At 43.4% G+C, this 9,666-nt stretch overlaps 1 pseudogene; it reads right to left on the minus strand.

The window, feature by feature from the left end:
* Positions 1-5,498: 5,498 nt before the first annotated feature.
* LOC138817038 (fas apoptotic inhibitory molecule 1 pseudogene) lies at positions 5,499-8,567 on the minus strand (annotated as a pseudogene).
* Between the last annotated feature and the right edge of the window lie 1,099 nt (positions 8,568-9,666).

A 9,666-nucleotide genomic window follows, 5' to 3' on the forward strand; every position in this document is an offset into this window, starting at 1 on the left:
GCAGCCTGCCCTACTCTATGGGCTTGTTGCCAGCTTTTTGGCTGATGGTGTAACCTTTTGCAGAAATAAACTTTGCCTTGTTGGTAAACAGAAAAATTTTTAGCCTAGCCAAGACATTAGTCAAGTCTCCTTAATATATCAGCCAACCGAAAGAAAATGAGGGGAGTCATAGGATGATGTTACTGGCAAAAAATAATTCTGGAAATTAAAAGAGGGAAATGGGAGAGTCTAATACTTCTGGGGAAGGAATGTCAAGCTATGACATTTTGCCAAAAAAAGACAGGCCTAGAGAAAGAGTCAAAGGATCTTCTATATCATTCTATCTTTTTCCTTTCCTCCCTTTTTTCCTTCCTTCCCTCCTTCCCTTCTTCCCTCCCTTCCTTTCTGAGTTTGGCTGTATAAGGATCAAAATACACTGGGGATTTAATTTCTCTAATCACTTGGAAGACCATCTGTGCCCTGTTTTGATGCATTCTGCCCAGCTTTGTGTAGGAAACCCAGTACTGATCTACTTGAGGCCTTTCTTTCTTGAGCCTTCCCTGTTCCTCATCCCCTGCCCTCTGGTTATAGCATCATTTTTATGGAAAGTGGAATTCTATAAACAGAAGTTCTCTCTACCATTGTGTTCCTGATACCTTGGAGATCAACAATCATGAGGGGATCATTTGTCTTTGGCCACTAAGCAATATCTATTTGTGGGTGGAAACTTACTAAGGTTGAAGGAGTGAAAGTGTTTTTCTCCCCATGAAGATGTTTGAAGTTTTATCTCCCCTTAGCAGACCTCACTTAAGTTCAAGGCTGAGTCATTATGGTGAGCATGGGAATATTTTGCTATGCTTAAATATAAGTTAAGATATTATAGCAGAGTTCTAGTAAAGATGGCATGTTGATTTAGTTAAATGTACTTTCTATAATGAAAAATCAGGAGCAAAAATGGATTTTTGAGATTCCTATTTACTATCTAGGATGAGACAGACTTATAGGCTATATAGGAAGAGGAGCAAGTTGATTTAAATTATTTGTTTTTTTTTTTAAATATACTTTCCTTTAGGCACCATGACTTTGTATTTTATTTTATTTTATTTTCTGGGTCCGGTCGTGGGGCCTGAACTCTGGGCCTGGGCGCTGTCCCTCAGCTCTTCAGCTCAAGGTTAGCGCTCTACCACTTGAGCCACAGCGTCATTTCCAGCTTTTTTTCTTTTTGCTCATGTGGTACTGAGGAATCGAATCCAGGGCCTCATGCATGCAAGGCAAGTGCTCTACCACAGAGCCACCTTCCCAGCCCTATTGTTCCTTTCTTTGACCCACCTTTCTTTACTAAGAGACTGCAGAAGGAAGAAAAGTTTGAGAAATAGATCCTTTTGATTCATTATATAGGTGAGGAGATTGATGAGGCTACCTTTCATCCCAAGAGTGGAAAGCAAAGTTACCACCCTGTAGCCTCAGTAGCAAACCAAGGAAAACTCCAGATAAACATAGTGGAGGTATAGTTGATAAGATACTTGCTTTTAGACTTAGATCAGCTCTGATTTGAAAGTCAGTGATGCCCAGTAAAATGAAACTTAACTGTTGAAACCTGAATATTGGGGGAAATAATTTGCTTACTTAAAAAAACCAAATGCAGGAGCTGGGAAGGCGGCTCAGTGGTAGAGCGCTTGCCTTGCATGCATGAGGCCCTGGGTTCAATTCCTCAGCACCACATAAGCAAAAAGAAAAAGCCGGAAGTGGCGCTGTGGCTCAAGTGGTAGAGTGCTAGCCTTGAACTGAAGAGCTGAGGGACAGCGCCCAGGCCTAGAGTTCAAGCCCCACAACCGGACCCAAAAAAAAAAATGCAAAGATGAATAAAAGACAATGCTTGCCAGGTATGGTGGGGTGTGCTGTAGTTCCATCTACTCAGGAGGCTGAGGCAGAGGATTCCCTTGGGCATAGTATTTCCAGATCAGTCTGGATCACATAATGAAGCTCCTTCAAAAAAAAAAAAAGCAGCCGGGCGCTGGTGGCTCACACCTGTAATCCTAGCTACTCAGGAGGCTGAGATCTGAGGATCGCGGTTCAAAGCCAGCCCGGGCAGGAGAGACCGTGAGACTCCTATCTCAAATAAACCACCAGAAAACTGGAAGTGGCGCTGTAGCTCAAGTGGTAGAGCGCTCACCTTCAGCTCAGCTGAAGGACAGCGCCCAGGCCCAGAGTTCAAGTCCCACGACCGACAAAAAAAAAGAAAAAAAAAAGGCTTGGAGCACAGTTAATTTTTAAAATTATTATCATTTTGGTGCTTGCTCTGCATGCTTGTTTGGCTAGCACTCTACCATTTGAGCAACACTTTTAGCCCAGCTTTTTTTTTTGGGGGGGGGGGTCATGGGGATTGAACTCTGGCACTGAGTGCTATCCCTCAGCCCTTCAGCTCAAGGCTAGCGCTCTGTCACTTGAGCTACAGCGCCACTTCTGGTTTTCTGATGGTTTATTGGAGATAAGAGTTTCATGGAATTTCCTGCTCAAGCTGGCTTTGAACCATGATCCTCCGATCTCAGTCTTCTGAGTAGCTAGGATTACAGGCGTGAGCCACCGGCACCTGTCATCTAGCCCAGCTTTTTGATGGTTATTTTTAGAGACAGAATCTCAGGTCTTTTCTGCCCAGTCTGGCTTTGAACCTTGATCCTCTATAGCTCTGCTTCCTGGGTAGTAAGGATTATAGGCATGAGCCAACAGCCACAGTTCATTTGTTGTTGTTGTTTGGTTTGGTTTTATAGTCCTGGTGCTTGAACTCAGGGTCTGGGCATTGTTCCTGAGTTTCTTTTGCTCAGGGCTAGCACTCTACCACTTGAGCCATAGCACTACTTCTGGTCTTTTCCGTTTATGTGGTACTGAAGAATGGAACCCAGGGCTTTATGCATGCTAAGCAAGCACTCTACCACTAAGCTATATTCCCAGCCTTTTTTTTTTTTTTTTTTTTTTCTGTTGTTGGTTGTGGGCTTGAACTCTGGGCCTGGGCGCTATCCCTCAGCTCTTCAGCTCAAGGAGAGCAATCTACCACTTGAGCTACAGTGCCACTTCTGGTTTTCTGATGGTTTATTGGAGATAGGAATCTCATCGTCTTTCCTTCCTCGGGTTGGCTTTGAACTGCGATCCTCATATCTCAGCCTCCTGAGTAGCTAGGATTACAGGCCTAAGCCACCAGTGCCCGGCTTTGTTTTTGTTTTTGAAACAGGATATTGATATGTAGCCCAGGCTGACATTGATTCTTCTGCCTCTCCATCTAAAGTGCTGGGATCATAGGCATATTAATATATGCTATAACCAGCTCTCTCTCTCCTTCTCTTGCTCCCTCCCTCCCATCCTTCTCTTCCTCCCTTTCTTTTTGTCTATGTTACCTAGGCTAGCCTCCTACTCTTAGGCTTAAACCATCTTCCCACCTTAGCCTTCAAATAATTGGGATTACAGATACATTTCACTGGGCAAAAACTATTAACATTATGTGTTTCATTATACCATTTGTTCTTCATCTAATCAGTGACAGAAATAAAGGAAATATGAAGTTCCTCACTCCCTAGCTGCTCTGCAAACTTGAAGCATTTAGGTAAAATATCTGTACTACTTAGGAGACTCAGAGCAAGTCATTACTTTTCCTGTTTCTGGGAAAACTGAGGAATAGTAGAAACTTAATATTCTTCCCTATGTAAGAGCACGTTATAAAGTAAGAAATGTATCTACAAAGCCAAGCACTGGGGCTGGGAAGGTGGCTCAATGGTAGAGTGCTTGCCTTGCATGCTTGAGGTCCTGGGTTCAATTCCTCAGCACCACATAAGCAGAAAAAGCTGGAAGTGGCTCAAGTGGTAGAGCGCTAGCTTTGAGCTGAAGAGCTTAGGGACAGCACCGAGGCCCAGAGTTCAGGGCCCACAACTGGCAAAATTAAAAAAAAAAAAAAAAAAAAAAAAGCCAAGCACTGATGGTTTATGCCTATAATCGTAGCTCATCAGAAGGCTGAGATCTGAGATTCTTGTTTTGAAACCAGCAGGGAGGAAAGTCCATGAGACTTTTATCTGCAGTTAATCACCAAAAAAACAAAAAGAAAACAAACAAAAATCCAAATAGACAAGTGATAGAACCCTAATCCTGTGCAAAACATATATAAATGCTCCTTAATTTATAATAGAGTTGCACCCAGTTAATCTATTGTAAATGTAAAGTATAGTTGAATCAAAGATTCATTTAAGCCAAGCAAGTGTAAGACTGAGTTCAAACCCCTGTACCACCAACAAAACAAAAATGTATTTAATAATCTTAGCACCCTGGAGAATGAGACTGGAGAATTATAAGTTATAGGCCAGTTTGGGCTATATATTGAAATCCTGTCTTAAAAACAAAACAAACATGAATTTAATACACATAACCGCCAAAATATCATTGTTTAGCAACACAGCAAGCTATAGAGTATCAGTTGTTTATCCTCATGGCTTTCTGGTTGATTGAGAGCTGTAGCTTGCCACTACTCCTCAGAATCACAACAAAGTGTTGCACACAATGTTACTAGCCTGACTAACTTGCGGAAAATGTTTAAATGTTTTCTTTCTTCTTTCATTATTTTTTTTGTACCAATACTGGGGCTTAACTCAGAGCCTAGGCACTGTCCCTTAGCTTTTTTTGTTTTTGGTTAGTCATGGGGCTTGACCTCTGGGCCTGGGCGGTGTCTCTGAACTCTTCAGCTCAAGGCTAATGCTCTACTATTTTGAGCCACAGCACCTCTTCCAGTTTTCTGGTGGTTAATTGGAGATAACAGTCTCAGGGACTGGGCTGCCTTTGAACTGAAATCTTCATCTGAGGATCATCCTCTTGAGTAGCTAGGATTATAAGCATAAGTCATCTGTGCCTGGCTGTACCTTAGCTTTTATGCTCAAGGCTGGTGTTGTACCACTTAAGCCACAGCTCCACTTCTGGCTTTTTGGTGGTTAATTGGAGATAAGTATCTCAAGGACTTTCTTGCCCAGGCTGGCTTTGAACCATGAGGCTCAGACTCCAGAGTAGCTAGGATTATAGTTGTAATCCATCAGCCCCTTTTTTTTTCTTTTTAATTTCACAGTTTATTATAATAAAACTTACCATTTGTGAACTGCTAGTGATTGTGGTCTGCTTTATTTTTGATTTAGCTTTTAAAACATTTTATATTATTTAAAAAATAAATTGCAGGGGCTGGGAAGGTGGCTCAGTAGTAGAGCACTTGCCTTGCAAGCATGAGGCCCTGGGTTCGATTCCTCAGCACCACATAAGCAAAAAGAAAAAAGCCGAAGTGGCGCTGTGGCTAGCCTTAAGCTGAAGAGCTGAGGGACAGCGCCCAGGCCCAGAGTTCAGGTCCCACAACCGGACCCCCCCAAAAAAATTGCAATTGCTATGATTGCACATAATTTTTTTCCTGATCCTTAGAATATTAGTTTTAAATGACTTGACAAATAAAAGAACATTGCAGACTAAATGTACCTGTGGAACATATTTAATTACCACAGTCATTAAAAAGTCTTGATTTTGACTTCTTCATTCATGCACGAGTCTCTTGGATTACTGTCGTACACCACAATGGTGTGGACAATGCCCTCTCTGCTTCTGGCTGCTCACCACTTTTATGTAACAGTTGTGCTTCTCAAGGCTGAAATATATTTCCATCCCATCACCCACAAACTCCCCTGCTATTTCCATTTGCTTTCTATTGCATCAAATGTCCATAGTGTCTTTTTCCAGAACAAGTCTGAAGTCCTGACCATCCAAATGCATCATCTACATATTGGTGATCTTTGACTTGCTCTCCTTGTATGCTTGAGGCTCTCCCCACTAATTTCTAGAGTATATTCATAAGCAAAGCCAATGACAACATCATGTTTATATGGTGGCTTTGGTCTCTGCAGCTCTCACCCACTAATTTAAACATCCATTCTTTTTCTTTTTTTCTTTTTTATGTCAGTCATGGGGCTTGAACTTTGGGCCTGGGGCCTATCCCTCAGCTCTTCAGCTCAAGGTGAGCCCTCTATTGCTTGAGCCACAGCATCACTTCAGGTTTTCTGGTGGTTTGTTGGAGATAAGAGTCTCATAGACTTTTCCTGCCTCGGCTGGCTTTGAACCATGATCCTCAGATCTCAGCCTCCTGAGTAGTTAGGATTAAGGTGTGAGCCACTGGTGCCTAGCACATCCATTCTATTTTTTTTTTTTTTTTTTTTTTTTTGTGGGACCTGAACTCTGGGCCTGGGTGCTGTCCCTCAGCTCTTCAGCTCAAGGCTAGCGCTTTACCACTTGAGCCACAGTGCCACTTCCGGCTTTTTTTCCCCCTGTTTATGTGGTGCTGAGGAATTGAACCCAGGGCCTCAGGCATGCAAGGCAAGCGCTCTACCACTGAGCCACCTTCCCAGCCCAGAACATCCATTCTTTTCCCACCCTTTCCTTCCCAACTACGTACACTACTCATTTTCCTGAGTTGGTTTTGTGTTTGAATCCATCGTGTGGATTCCATCACTTAAAGTCACATCCCAGACAGCTATAAGATACGTCATTTTTTCCCATGCTATATAGAGAGACTTTTTTTAATCAGGCTTAGTTTATGGCATCTTGAGTGTCATGTACAAAACTACCTGTCAGGGCTGAGAAGGTGACTCAGTGGTAGAGGGCTTGCCTTGTATGCAGGAGGCCTTGGGTTTGATTCCTCAGCACCATATAAGCAGAAAAAGCCGGAAGTGGTACTATGGCTCAAGTGGTAGAGTGCTAGCCTTGATCTGAAGAGCCAAGGAACAAGGCTCAGGCCTCGAGTTCAGGCCCCATGACTGACAAAAACAAAACTACCTGTCATCTTCAGCATTTCTGCAGTCCGATAACTGCCACTTCCAGTTTTCTGAGTGGTTTATTAGAGATAAAGAGTCTCATGGACTTTCCTGCCCAGGCTGGCTTTGAACTGTGTTCCTCAGATCTCAGCCTCCTGAGTAGTTAGGATTATAAGCATAAGCCACCAGTGCCTAGCTTTTTTTTTTTTTTTTTTAAAGACAGGGTATTACTTTGTAGGTTACACTTACTTTGAATTTGTAATCATCCTGTCTCTGCCTCCCAAAGGCTGGGATTTTAGGCCTGCACTACCACACCCAGCTCAAAATACAGCTTCTATTGAATGCATTGCTTCTACACGATCACAAAGTTGAAAAATTTTAAGCCAAACCTTCAAAAGACAGAGAACATCTTTATTGGTCCTTGACCCTGATTCTTTTTTTTTTTTTTTTTGTGGTCCGGTCTTGGGGCCTGAACTCTGGGCCTGGGCACTGTCCCTCAGCTCTTCAGCTCAAGGCTAGCGCTCTACCACTTGAGCCACAGTGACACTTCTTCACTTAAACTTTTTAAAGCTTGGCTGGGTGCTGGTGGCTCATGCCTACAATCCTAGCTATTCAAGAGGCTGAGATCTGAGGATCATGGTTTGAATCCAGCCCAGGGAGAAAAATCCCTATGAGACTCTTACCTCCAACTAACCACTCAAAAACAAAGTGGTGCTATGGCTCAAAGGGGTAGAGTGCTAGCCTTGAGCAAAAGAGCTCAAGGACAGCACCTAGGCCCTGAATTCAAGAACTACAACCAACAACAAAAAATATCTAAAGCCTGAAATTTAACTTTCAAATCACAAGAAAATATTACTTACATTCTGAGGGCTGTGGTTCCAAGCCAGGCAGAGAAGCAAAGTCTGTGACACTCTTACACTCTTTTTTTTCTTTTCTTTTTTTTTTTCTTTGTTGTTTGTGGGGCCTGAACTCTGGGCCTGGCACTGTTCCTCAGCTCTTCAGCTCAAGGCTAGTGCTCTACCATTTGAGCTCCAGCACCACTTCCAGCTTTTTCTGTTTATGTGGTGCTGAGGAATCAAACCCAGGGCTTCATGCATACAAGGCAAGCACTGAACCACCTTCACAGCCCACACTTTTTTTTTTCTTTTTTTGGTCATGGGGCTTGAACTCTGGGCCTGATGCACTGTCCCTCAGCTCTTCAGCTCAAGGCTAGTGCTCTACCACTTGAGCTACAATGCCACTTCCGTTTTTCTGGTTGTTTATTGGAGATAAGAGTTCCATGGACTTTCCTGCCCTGGATGGCTTTGAACTGTGATCCTCAGATCTCAGCCTCCTGAGTAGCTAGGATTATAGGCATGAGCCACTGGCATCTGGTCACTCTTATACACTTATGTCCTGTTAAACACCCCTAAAAAGCCAAAAGTGGTTCAAGTGGTAAAGTGTTAGCCTTGAGAAAAAATGCTCGGGACAGTGCTCAGGCCTTGAGTTCTAGCTTCAGGACTGGTGTGTATGTGCGCGTGTGCACACACACAAACACATGCACCGACACACACACACAGACACACACTTTTTTCTCTCTCTTCCTTTTTTGTCTGTTATGGGGCTTGAACTCAAGGTGTGGACACTGTCCCTGAATTTTTTTTGCTCAAGGTAGCACTCTGCCACTTGGAGTCACAGGGCCACTTTCATTTTTCTGGTGGTTAAAAAGAGATATAAGAGGGGCGGGGGGGGGGGGGAGGTGGGGGGGGAGAGGAGGAGATGGGAAGGGATGAGAAGGGGAAACAAAGGAGGAGGCAACAATGCTTGATAAGAAATGTACTCATGGTGCTGGGAAGGTGGCTCAGTGGTAGAGCGCTTGCCTTGCATTCATGAGGCCCTGGGTTCGATTCCTCAGTACCACATAAGCAAAAAGAAAAAAGCCGGAAGTGGTGCTGTGGCTCAAATGGTAGAGCACTAGCCTTGAGCTGAAGAGCTGAGGGACAGCGCCTAGGCAGAGTTCAGGCCCCATGACCGGACCCCCCCCCAAAAAAAAAAAAAAGAAAAAGAAAGAAAAGAAATGTATTCATTATCTTGCCCACGTAATTGTAGCCCCTCTGTATGGTATTTTCATAATAATAATAAAAAAAAGAGTTTCAAGGACTTTCCAAGTTGGCTTTGATCTGTGATCCTCAGATCTTAGCCTCCTGAGTAGCTAGGATTACATCTACCAAGCCCTGGCTTCCCTTTCTCGTTTGTCTGCCCAAGTAGTAGATCTCTTTGAAGAATGACTGGGGATATCGTTTTTATATACATTTATTAAGGTATCTCAGGGGCTTTTCTCTTCTTTAGTCATTGGATTCCAGATTTCCAAACTGATTCAAGTCCAGAAACTAAGCAAATCATTTAGTCTAGATTTCTTTTTTAGTCTATTTTTCTTTTGATTATCTAGGTTAAATAGTATCCTTTTGAGCCATCTTGTCCCCAGGAATATAGTATACTGTTAGCTTTTTCCATAGCTGCCTGCTGGTCAGGCTTCTCTGGCTGTTCTTTCAACCTTATAATTCATTATTCTAATTGAATGTATATCCCTTCTGATAGTTATTGCTATCTGGTAGTGCTTATCAAGAAGCTATTTTCTGGGGCTGGGAAGGTGGCTCAGTGGTAGAGTGCTTGCCTTGCATGCATGAGGCCCTGGGTTCAATTCCTCAGCACCACATAAGAAAAAAGCCGGCAGTGGCGCTGTGGCTCAAGTGGTAGAGCGCTAGCCTTGAGCTGAAGAGCTGAGGGACAGCGCCCAGGCCCAGAGTTCAGGCCCCATGACTGGAACTCCCCTCCCACCCCCCCCCAGAAAAAGAAGCTATTTTCTGGCAGGGCACCAGTCACTCACACCTAT

This window comes from Dipodomys merriami, unplaced genomic scaffold (genome assembly GCF_024711535.1).
Source record: "Dipodomys merriami isolate MVZ:Mamm:240054 unplaced genomic scaffold, mDipMer1.0.p SCAF_11, whole genome shotgun sequence".
NCBI lineage: Eukaryota > Metazoa > Chordata > Mammalia > Rodentia > Heteromyidae > Dipodomys > Dipodomys merriami.